Here is a 12,432-nt window from a genome sequence, read left to right on the forward strand (position 1 = left end):
ATTACCCCCCCCACCCCACCCCTTTCCCTCTTTACAGATTTACCTTTACTCCCATTATAAGCCAGGCAAGCCAAGAACATCAATCACCTTCAAGCCCAGGTCTACAGGACACACTACTGATTTGTTACATAACAACCAAGTAACCTTGCCAGGTGTCTGAATCAAGCACGAGAAATATCCAACTTGGAAATTGAACAAAATCCCAATTCTGGTCTGTCATTAAATTACCCTCTAACCCTGTACCTGGCTATGAAATATTTTGTTACCCATCTCCTAAGTAATTGTGATTGATTGTGAAAGCTGACCAAAAGTAACAATGATTCTCCTAACTGGTCAACCCCTAAATCAGGAGGGATTAACCACCAGACTACCCTACTCATGTCATTTATCTCAATCTTTGTTGTAGTAACACTGCTTTGTTGACCATCTCCTTAGGCTTTGTGTCTGTTGTTAGGTTCTATGGAAATATGTATGTTGAGAAATGATTATGTGCTAAGAAAGTATGTACTCACTGAACATATAAAATAAACCAACTTCTGTGTCAAGCACTGGGTACTTTTCTTTAATGTTTATTGACTTGAATTGTTGAGTAACCAGTAAAAACAAAAAAAGGGTGGTCTCCACAAATTAAAAAATATGTTGCATAAAATGTTCATAAAATTGATGTTGGGAATGTCCAAGGGGAAATGAGTCTAGGATTTTATTTCCCACAATGTGTTGGGTCAAAAAAAAAAAAGCATGGTTTCCTGGGGGAGATTTTCTGGGCTATGTTCTTGCCTACTACTTAGCATATAATTGTACACACTTCCCAAGGTGGATTGGGGGTCATATATTAATCATGGAATCATAGTATCTTAGAGGCCTTCTAGCTAAGTTATATTTAAGTATAAATTTCTTCTACATATTCCTGTAGGGGGCAGCTAGATGGCTTAATGGATTGAGAACCAGGCATAGAGAAGGAGGTCCTGGGTTCAAATCTAATATCAGACACTTCCTAGCTGTGTGACCCTAGGCAAGTCACTTAACTCTCATTTTCTTCCTTAACTCTCATGTTCCTTCCAAACCTAAAATTCAGAGATCTTGTGTTTCTGAAAAAAGACAGTATAATGAATACAGAGATACATGGGAAGACCCTATGTGAATTAATGCAGAAAGAATTAAAGAGAACCAGGAGAGTAGCATACAATGATTGCAATACAATAAATTAAAAGGGCACCAAAACAAATCCAAACTATGAGTAAATGTAATGATGCCTTTTGATTTCATAAGATAGGTAATAACACATACTCTCCCTCAAGATTCTAAGAATAGACTATTGCATGCACTCTCAGTTGGTGTTGCTTCACCAATGGGTTTTGCTTGATCATCTTTCTTGATTCTAAGAGAGGGTTCCATGGAATTGGTAATATTGGGATGTATAGTGACCCCCCACGGGAGTCCTATATTATCTATCTGTGGGTAACAACCTGAGATGGAGAGAGGAGGCTAAGGAAATGGGAGAATAATAATGACTCAAAGGCAAAAGTTGAAACACATGGGGAATAACGCAAACCCCAAGGAAATAAGAGGAATAAGAGAATAGGTGGGGAGTACCAACCCCATGATACTCCTATAGACAAGAGAGTCTGCTTTGGGGGTGACTGCATCGCTAGAAAAGGGGGGAGTCACAACTCCTTGGTACCTCCTATAGACAAGACAGTCTGAGCATGGTAGGAGGCACTGGAGGCACTCCTATAGCAATAAGAGGCACAGTGGTGACCACATCGCTATGAAAGAGATATAGTGAAGCAAGAGAGTAAGAGGAGAGGAGGGGAAGAGAGAGAGAAAGAGTAAGAGTAAGAGAGCTAGTAAGAGCAAGTTTTGAGTTTTGCGCTAGTTCCCCAGAATTTATTGAAGGTTTTAGGAATGTGGATTGGGAGGAGATCAACCAATATGTAACATGACATAGGTCTTAACATTGGTTGAATTGACAATGGCGAGATCAAAGAGGTGGAGATTAATCCAACCTGTGCTTTGCAAATGAATGCACTCTGCGCCAAGGCAGCGGGACACCAAGGCCCAGCTCATGAATTTGCCCATCCTATGCTAGTGCCTAGGACTGAGCCTTTCCATACAATGAATATCAAGAGGTCTGACCACGGGTCTGGTAATACAATATCAATACATCAATCATACTTCCCAGATGCTAACATGCCTGGTATGCTAGAGGATGGGATTGTGGTGTTGAAAATCAAAAACATGAACCAAACAAAAAATGAAAATAAAGGGATTGGGATAGAGGATTGATTTTAAGGTCCTTTTTGACTTTAAAACCAAGATTGTTTAAATTTGTGAGAAGTCCCTCCTCTCCTTTTAGAGGAACATTGTGAAGGAGAGTCAGCTGACATATTTAAAATATTTTGTGATTTTTTAAAAGAAGGGAGTGCATAGAGGCAGCCAGGTAGCTCAGTGGCCTGGAGTCAGGAAGACCTGATTTCAAATCAGGACTCAGACACTTCCTAGCTTGGTGATCCTGGGCAAGCACTAAACCTCAGTTATTTAGCCCTTACTGTTCTTCTGCTTTGGAACCAATACATAGTAATTGATTCTAAGAAAGGAGGTAAGGATTTAAAAAGCAAAGAATGGGCCACATAAAGGAGTTTCTGTGCATGGGAAAGACATTCTGGTTTCTGAAAAATGTATAAAGGCCAAATGAAAGTCAGAGCCTGTTCCCAGAAAAGTCAAAATTTCTAAGGATTGTAGAAAGAGAGCAGTATTTCTAGTCTGGGAACTTGGGCTGTCTACCTTGCTGTCAGAGAAGCTGACCTACTTGAATCAGCCTGGAAGTTGTTGAGAAACCTGTTTCCTTGTGCCTGGTCAAAATAATCTCTGGGCAAATGTAGTAATTACCAACTTTGTTCACTCAAGCCTCATGTTACCATGGGCCTCCTATGTTTCATCTGAACAAACGAGTATTTGAGAAAAGGGTGAGATTCTGCAAAGACTACAGCAGGTACTCTTCCCCTCCCCTTCTCCTCCCTCACTAATACACAGAGTCCTGCAGAGAGGTCATTGAAATAACATCTGGAAAACCTAGGTCAGTGATCCTCACTGGGACCTGGGAACTAGGACAGGCCATTTGGCTCAACTTCAGAAATCTCTTCTAAGTAAATTCTTTTTAACCAAACAGATACACACCATCTTGTTTCTGGTGGCGGCCATCAAGACCCCCAACCCCTCTCCCCCAGCAATCCCTCTGCCCCCAACAATCAATCAATAATCAATCATTTAATATATCTATAACCCAATGAAATTACTTGTAAGCTCTGGGAGGGTGTAGGGAAGAGGGGAGGGAGACAACAAGAAGCCTATAACCATGGAAAAATTAAAATGTGACAAATAAAAACCAGGTAATTTTTTTGGAGGGAAGTAAAGTAGCAGGGAAGACCAGGAAAGGCTTCCTGTGAAAGATAACTTTTTTTTTAAACCTTTACCTTCCACCTTAGAATCAATACTGTGTATTGGTTCCAAGCCAATAGAGTAGTAAGGGCTAGACAATGGGGGTTAAGTGACTTGCCCAGGGCCACACAGCAATGAAGGGTCTGAGGCCAGATTTGAACCCAGAATCTCTCATCTCTAGGCCTACCTCTCAATCCACTGAGCTACCCAGCTGCTCCCTGGAAGATATTTCTTGAAATGTTTTGAAGGATATAAAGAATTCTAAGAGGCAGAGGTAGGGATGGCCTGAATTCTGGCCATGGGTATACTGAGGTACTGCACATGGGGTATATCTATAAGAACAGGAATTACTCAGGGCCAGTTTGGTTGACCCAAAGGTGTGGAGAGGAAAATAAGGTATAATAAGGCTAGAAAGGTAGGTCAAGGCCCATTTATGAAGGACTTTAATATCAAATGGAATTTATACTTTATCTTAGCTGTTCTAGGGAGCTGCTGGAGTTGATTGAGCAGACAGAAGTTTATGAAATAAAGTTAAACTCTGCAGAACTTGGAGAACAGTGTACATAGTAACAGCAATATTGTAAGGATTATCAACTGTGAATGATTTAGCTACTCTACTCAATTCAGTTATATGTGATGGTTCCAAAGGACTTATGATGAGCATCCTGGACACCTCTAAAGAGAGAACTGATGATGTCTGAGTGTGGATTGAAGCAGACTTTCTTTAACTTAATTTATCTTGCTCCTTCTGGCCCTCCTCCACTTTGACTAATGCGGAAATATGTTTTGCATGGCTTCATATATATATAAGAGGTGTCTTAATTTCTTGCCATCTCAATGGAGGAGGTAGGGGCTCAAGACAGGGAGAGAAGGAGCAGCTGGGTAGTTAATGAATTGAGAGCCAGGCCTAGAGAGGGGAGGTCCTAGATTAAAATCTGACCTCAGACACTTCCCAGCTGTGCATCCCTGGGCAAGTTACTTAACCCCCATTGCCTAGTCCTTACCACTCTTCTGCCTGAGAACCAATACACTGATTCTAAGACAAGGTAAGGGTTTAAAGAAAAAAAAAAGAGAGGGAGAGAATTTTGAATTAAAAATCAAAATTTAGAAAATTAGAAAAATAAAGAAGAGTTAAACTCTGCCTATAGCAGGGTAGAATGGAAATTCTTCTAGTGTAGCATCTGGGCTGTTTTGTTTTGTATTCTAGGCACTTAGGACATAGTGGGTACTTAAAATATACCTGCTGAGCAGAATGGGATAAATTAGGTAGAATAGATTAGGTTAAAATAGCATAGCCTAGCATAACTTGGAACAGAAGGGACTCCCCAGGGTCTCTCATTTAACATAGTCCAGGCCATCAAAGTCTTGAAAAGTTAAAACAAATAGTTGCTCCATTTCTGGTCAAACTGGCAGCCTCCTTCAGGTTGGGTCATTTCTCTTTTTTTTTTGTGGGTAGTGTGGTGCAAAAGAAAATTTCTGAGACATAGTCAAGGGTAATGGATTGTTTTACTTGAAATGTAAGAGAGATGTAGAGAGGGAAAGGGAGAGGTGAAGAGAGAGTAAAGAGAGGGAGAGAGGAAGGGAGAGACATAGAGCTCAGTACAGACTTAATTAGATGTGCTCTAAGGTTTCTTTTATATAGTAAAGCAACAAAAATCAAAGGAAATGCTTTCTCTCTTCTGTTTGGCTATACCAACAAGATTCAGGAAAAACACAGAGTGAGGAAAACCAAACTCCTTTAAGAAACACTTGCTTTAAAAAGATAATACTGTATGTTTTAAAATCTTTCTAGCAACTATTTTTGTGGTGGTAAAGAACTGGAAACTGAAGGGATGCCCATCTGTTGGGGAATGGCTAAACAAGATGTGATAGATGATGGTGATGCAATACTACTGTGCTATAAGAAATGACAAACAAGATGATCACAAAAAACCAAACCAAACTTGGAAAGACCTAGATAAAGTGATAAAGTGAAATGAGCAGAACCAGAGAATGTAAACAATAACAACAGTAATGTATGACGATCAACTGTAAATGGCAACTTTTACCAATAAGGCAAGAATCTAGGGACTCATGACAAAAAAGGCTATCCACTGCCTTGGAAGGAACAGAGAGTCTGAATACAGATTGAAACATACCAGTCTTCACTTTATTTCCTCCAGATATTTTTCTATAGTGTAAGCAATAAGTGTTTTGATTCACAACATGATGATTAGGAAAATAAATATATTATATGATAACAGACTGTATCAGAGAGAGGAGGAGTGAGAGGGAGGTCAAGAAAGAAGAATGAGGTAAGTTTTGGATATGATAAATATGAGAATTTGTTTCTCTTGGATAAGTATAATTTATTACATATTTGTAACAAAGCATATGTATACTATTGTTATGTTACATACTATGATATGTTATCGATATATAAAATAAAAATAAATTGTAACCCCCCCAAAAAGATATGTCCTAGCTGTGTGACCCTAGACAAGTCACTTAACCTCAGTTGCTTAACTACTCTTCTATCTTAGAACTGATATTAAGAGAGAAGGTAAGGGTTTAAAAAAAAGTTACAGTTACATGTAATAAAATATCACGATATGGTACATGTTTCTTCACATTGACATTGTTACAGATTGTGCTCACTGAGTAAACTACAGACATCCAGGCTATTACTTAAAACCAAGATGATTTCTTTTTTTTAAACCCTTACCTTCCCTCCTGGAATCAATACTGTGTATTGGCTCCAAGGCAGAAGAGCGGTAAGGGCCAGGCAATGGAGGTCAAGTGCCTTGCCCTGGTCACACAGCTAGGAAGTGTCTGAGGTCAGATTTGAACGCAGGCCCTCCCATTTCTAGGCCTGGCTCTCAATCCACTGAGCAACCCAGCTACCCAGATACCCAGCTGCCCCCTCCCCCCAGATGACTTCTTTAGGGTCATAGTGAAACTCCATTTAAGCGACCCCAGAAGCAAGGGAGTCCAAGTCATCTATCTATTCAGTTCCAGACTTCACTGAGTACCAGCTATGTGCTTCGGCTCCAAGGACAAAGAGAAACAACTCCCTTCAACTTCCGCTTCAAGGAACTTAGATTTTCTTAGGAGGAAATGCCTGAGTAAATACAACAGATATACAAAGTAATTTTCCAGGAACAGGTGCCGGAGGGGTCGCCCAGGACAGATTGCTTTCAGAGGGAGAAAGCTTCTCAAGGGCAGGATTCTACTTCCTGCTTCTTGCTGGGGGACCTTGAAGATGGGCAAGGATGTAGGTGGGATGAGGCTGGCATGGGCGGGGCGAGGTTGCAGGGTATATGGTTAAGGAAGGGCGTTTTGGGCTAGGTAGCCTGCAAAGCAGTCAGGAACAAGGATCTCCCTTCACGACATACCGCAATTTTTCATAGATTTGCCAAAGGGAATTGAAATAATTAGCAAAGACCCAAGAAGTTCAGTTCTTTCTTTTTAAAAAAAGGTTCTGGTCTGGGAAGACATCCCCTTTCACCCCCCACCCCTCTCTCGCAAGTAAAAAAAAATCTTAAAGCCATCCTGGGACCCTGGGAAATAAGAAGGAGAAATCAGCAAAGCCAGAGCTCAGGCTAGGTGTGGTCCACACCTGTTGCTGGTGTCCTAGCAACGAAACCCCAGCTTCTTGGAAAAAACCCACAGGACAGCAGCGCAGCTTCACAAAGGCTGTGGATTCAGCCAAAAGGGGTGGGTGGGTGGGGGAAGACAAGTAAAAGGCACCAATCAATTCGTTGTGACAGACTGAGTTCTAGTGGGCGTTTCTTCTCGGTTCTAGACCAATAAAGTAAGAGGAGATGGGCTGCGTTCAGCCAATCACACATCTCGTGGATTAGGCGTTTAAATGGAAATAACCCGAGATGAAAAGCTCTTAACTTCAAGGCTTGGGTTCTTGGGGTCGCTGTTTGAACTTCAAGGTGATTGTGTCTTCCTTTCCTCTTCTACCCGACCAGTTTGATGCCTGCCTTGGCTTTGATTTCTCTGTAGCTCCTTCCCCCTGAGCTGTTTGTTTTTGTTTATTATTGAAAAACTCTCTCTTTGTTGGCTCTCTTTTGATGTTTACTAGTGGACCTTTTGAAGCAGGGGAGGGAGGAATGAGGGGACTTCCTCTGGAAAAATTCTGTTCTCTGCGATTTCTGTGGTTGAAGCAGTGAATATCGCTGTGCATCCCCAAGACTCCCTTGCCAAGTCATTAGAATCCCAGGAAGCTTTGGATCCTATTGTAGTGGGGGTGGGGTGGGGTGGGAGGCGGAGGCAGCCTTCTTCCATGCCTACCTCCCCCCATCTCCTTCGTACCTACCATCTCCACCTCCAGAGACAAGTCCTTTCCATTTGCCCCAGGGACAGTAGTGTTGTCATCTTTTCTGTTGGTAGCTTCTACTTTTTTGCTTGCTTTCTGGCTCCCCCAGGGAACAGGAACTTTCTCACCAATTTGTCTCTTTGTGAAATAGTCACTCTAGGGACACATCCTGCGTGGTAACGAGTACCAGAAACAAGCCACAAGTGGGAGAGCTTCAACAGGGACAGCATATCCTTGTTCTCCAACCTTAGATGATCTTCCTGATCCTCCAGGTGAGTTGGCCCTCTCCATCCTTCTGCTGTGTGTGTGTGTGTATGTTGGGAGTGGGGTGGGAAACTTGCCCTCTTTTCTGTATTTTCTGTAGAGATTTTCTTGGGATAGAGCCACAGGAGATTCTCTTCAGTTGGGTCGTTTGCCTTTAAGAATGAAACCAAAGTAAATCTGAATTTTTGAGTCTGAGTAGCAGCTCAGAGAGGTGAGAGATCCTTGGGAAAGGATACATTCCTTATTCTTCCTTATCTCCCAGATTACAAAAAAATAAAAACAAACAAAAATGATTTGAGAAGATACCTAGGAGTAAATAGCCACTGCTATGGCTTTCTCTGAGAGGATTAACTGTAGAGCACAGATACTGTGGAACAGTGGAAAGCACCTTGTACCTTTCCAAGATGAGGAGACCTGGGATTGAATCCCAGCTTTCCTGTAGCGAGCTGGGTCACTGTTGAAGGAGCTATATTAGATCCCAATGGTACCTTCCAATTCTTATTACCCCCCCCCCCACCTAATAGAATTAAAAAAAATACATAGAATTGATAGCGATTTGATTAAAAAATTGATAAGGGCTAGGCAATTGGGGTTAAGTGACGTGCACAGGGTCACACAGCCAGGAAATGTCTGAGGTCAAATTTGAACTCAGGTCCTCCCTACTCCAGGCCTGGTACTCTATCCACTATGCTACCTAGCTACCTCTTACACTATAATTTTTAAAAAGAAAATACAACCCAATAGATATGTAAACTCTTTGAGGGCTGGAACTGTTTCATTTCTTGCCTTTGCATCCACAGTGCCTGGGGAGAATTGATTGAATGAAGTGGATCCCACTTCATGTTGACCACCTTTGTTGGTGATCTATTCCATAGTAACTTTTGAGAAAGATCACTTACCAAACTTGGTACACTAATAAATACAGTTTTTTTAAAAGACCAAAATAGTAGTTTCAGTTAGGACCTTCCCATTGGGGAAATTCCCTATTCCAAAGCAGATATGCAAATTCCAGTCTTAGAATTTCTTGGGGCATCGAGAGGTTAAGTGACTTGCCCTGGGTCACAAAGGCAAGACTTCTTTGGAGGTACTGGAATAAAATATAGAAAGATATCTAAGTTAAAAGCCTTTTCTTATTGGCCAGTCTGTTGTCCTTATTCAACGAGTATCTATTTGTTAGATGCTGGGTGCTAGGGATACCAAGGTAAAAGCAAAACATTTCTGGTCCTCAAGGAGTTATTCTACTGGGGAGAAACATGGTGTTTACAGCTAAGTAAATACAAGGTAATTTGGAGGGGGGAGGAATGATAACGATTGGGGTAGATTAGGTAAACTGGAGGAAACAGCAAGATAGGTAAGGAGAGAGACTGAGATAGAAAGACAGACAGAGAGAGATACAGACAAAGAGGAGAGAGAGACAGACAGACAGACAGAGGAGACAGAGGAGATGGGGAGGGAGAGACAGACAGACAGAGAGAGAGAGAGACACACACACAGACAGACAGACAGAGAGACAGAGATTGAGAAGATGAGGAGGGAGAACATTCTAGCCATGGAGAGGATTAATCTGTTCAAAGCCTTAGAGACTGATCATGGAATACCATGTTTGGAGAACAGCAGCAAAATGGCAGCTGAGATAAAGTTCTATAACTTCTGTCCCAAAGTTCACTGATCTGGGTCTCTTTCCTTGTTGGTGGAGATAAAGATCCTGCCCTACTGGAGAGGCAAGAGAGCTTTTGGGCCATTACCTTGGGTAATTGTCCTTAGAATCATAGATTGGAGGTTGGAAGAGACCTTAGGGATCATCTATTCAAGCTTTTCATTTTTTAAAAAAACATACCTTCTGTCTTAGAATATAGACACTGTTTATTGGTTCTAAGGCATCAGGCTAGTACGGATTAGGCAATGGGGATGAAGTGACTTGCTTAGGATCACACAGGTAGGAAGTGTCTGAGGTCGTATTTTAACCCAATACCCACTCCCTGTCTCTATGCTTCTCTCTCTAGTCACTCAGCCATCTAGCTGCCCCTTAAGCCTTTCATTTTATAGATGAGGAAATTGAAGCCCAGAGTGACTTAAAATAACACAGGTTGTTGAGCCAAGGTTTTAATCCAGATTCTCTTAATTTCCAATACAACTCCCTTTCTACTGTATAACACTGTCTTTCTAGTACTGACCCTGTCCCAGAATTTGTAAGGACGATAGAGCCTTTTGAGTCAGGTAGAATGTAGGTAGATTCTTGCTTTCCCAGGCAAAATTTCTAACCTTTTATCTGCTCCACTTGCTATCAACCAATCATTGTACAGGCATTTGTTAAGTGACTATTATATGCTAGGAATATAAAGGCAGGAAGGAGAAAAAGACAGATAACTATCCAAAGACAGAAATGATTATAGTGTATAGTTTTCAGGGGGGAGGTAATACATATAGTATGTCCAATATATGCATAGTAGTATATAAACAATAAATACAAGGTACTTTCGGGAATGCTATTGAGTTGGAGTTTTTCACCCTTTTTTATGTCCTGGACTCCTTTAGCAGTCTGATGAAACTTGTGGATCCCTTCTCAGAATCCTGCTGCTTAAATGCCTAAAATCAAACACTTAAGATTATGAAGGAAATCATGAGTTAATAAAAATAAAGATGTAATTTTTTGCCCCATTCCAGTTTAAGGATTCTGCCTTAAAATCCGGAGTTGAGGGGCAGCAGCAGGTAGCTCAGTGGATTGAGAGGTAGGCCTAGAGATGGGAAGTCCTGGGTTCAAATTTGGCCTTAGACACCTCCTAGCTGTGTGACTCTGGGCAAGTCACTAAACCACCATTGCCTAGTCTTTACCTGTCTTCTGCCTTGGAGTAAAAACATAGTATTGCTTCTAAGATGGAAAATAAAGGTTAAAAAATAAAATCTGGGATTTGTGATCAGAAAAGGTATCAGATAGGTGAGCTTTGAAGGCTACTATGGCTTCTAAGAGACCCAGTTGAGGAAGGAATAAGAAGAAATGAGAAAAGATAACTATCTTCAAATAAAAGGGATTTCAGAATTCTTGATAGTGGAGGTAGAACACTTATGGGTGGATATGTGGTGGCAAGATCAAGGGTATGATTCTCCTTGTACATGGCTGAAATGGAATGAGTTTGGGGCACAAGAAGAATGGAGAAGTGGTAAGGGTTGGCAATAACAAACATTGATTTTGTGTCCAGCTCTTGAAATAGAAAAAACATTCACCTTATCTTCATGGGGTTCATGATCCAGGGAATCTGTGGCACTTGGTTACTCCTAGGGCTAAGGAACAAGAGTGGGGCTTGCAATAATCCAGAGACATAGCAGGACAGCTGGTTACCTCCTCACTGCCAGAGCTGTGGGATTATCTGTTTTTGGGCAAAGTGAGGCGAGTAAAATTGATTGATTATAGTGCCTTCAGTTGCAAGGACTGGAAACATAGATGATAGCAAACTGGAAGGGCAGAACACCTGGGATAATAAACTAATTTAGGTAAGTAAGATCTGAACTAAGATCTCAAAGGTCTGGGGGAAAGGGAAGATTGATAAGCAGCCAGAGCTAGCTTGTTGAAAGCTGAATAAACAACAATTATAAAAATAATCATCATAAATTAAATTACTGTTCCATAATCTAAAACATTTTTATAATGGAATCCAATTATTTCCTGGGTTCTGTTATTTAAATGCAACTTAACAAGCATATTTTCTATGCAAGGCACTGTCCTAGGTGCTAGGGACACAAAACAAAAAATGAAAAGATGATTGCTGCCCTTAGGGAATTTATAGTCAATTTGAGGAATAAAATGTAGGCCCAGATTTTTCTTGTCCAGTCATTTCAGTCATGTTTGACTCTCCATGACTCTCCATTTTCTTGGCAAAGATACTAGAATGGTTTGACTTTTTTTTTTCTCCAGTTTATTTTACAGATTAGGAAAATGAGGCAAACAAGGGTTAAGTAACTTGCCCAGATTCACACAGCTAGTAAGTGTGTGAGGTCAGATTTGATTTCAGGTATACCTCAATAAATAAATACAATGAGGAGGAGGTGGAAGAGGACAGTCGCACCTGGTTTAGGGTATGTTTGTATTTGTGTCAGGAGTAGGGACCGATTGGGAAAGAGCTGTGTGGATGTCTCATGAGCTGAGCCTTGAAGGAAACTAGGAATCACAACAGGTGGGAAGTAAAAGGGAGTTCATTCCAGGCATGAGGGATTATCTACAGAAAGGCATGAAGTGGGAGTAGGAATGCTGAATTGAGTTTAATAGCAACCGGGCCAGTTTGATTGGAGTGTGAATCTCACAAAGGAGTATGTAACATGCTTAGAAAGATCCACAGGAACTTGTGAAGGGCTTTCGAAGCCAAGATGAAGAATTTGTATTTTATCTCAGAGCCCCGAGGGAGTCACTGTCATGAGTGGACTTGTGTGTG

At 41.1% G+C, this 12,432-nt stretch overlaps 1 protein-coding gene across 2 annotated transcripts in view; it reads left to right on the forward strand.

The window, feature by feature from the left end:
- The first annotated feature begins 7,208 nt into the window (after window positions 1-7,208).
- The window catches only part of SGPL1 (sphingosine-1-phosphate lyase 1), a 96,671-nt gene continuing 91,447 nt past the window's right edge, over window positions 7,209-12,432 (forward strand). For both annotated transcript variants that reach the window (XM_007478193.3, XM_056799252.1), the window contains exons 1-2: window positions 7,209-7,361; window positions 7,896-8,016. The gene's annotated coding sequence lies outside the window, so the exon portion shown is untranslated. The remainder of the gene's footprint in view (window positions 7,362-7,895; window positions 8,017-12,432) is intronic.

The sequence above is a fragment of the Monodelphis domestica genome, chromosome 1 (assembly GCF_027887165.1).
Source record: "Monodelphis domestica isolate mMonDom1 chromosome 1, mMonDom1.pri, whole genome shotgun sequence".
NCBI classification, from domain to species: Eukaryota; Metazoa; Chordata; class Mammalia; order Didelphimorphia; family Didelphidae; genus Monodelphis; species Monodelphis domestica.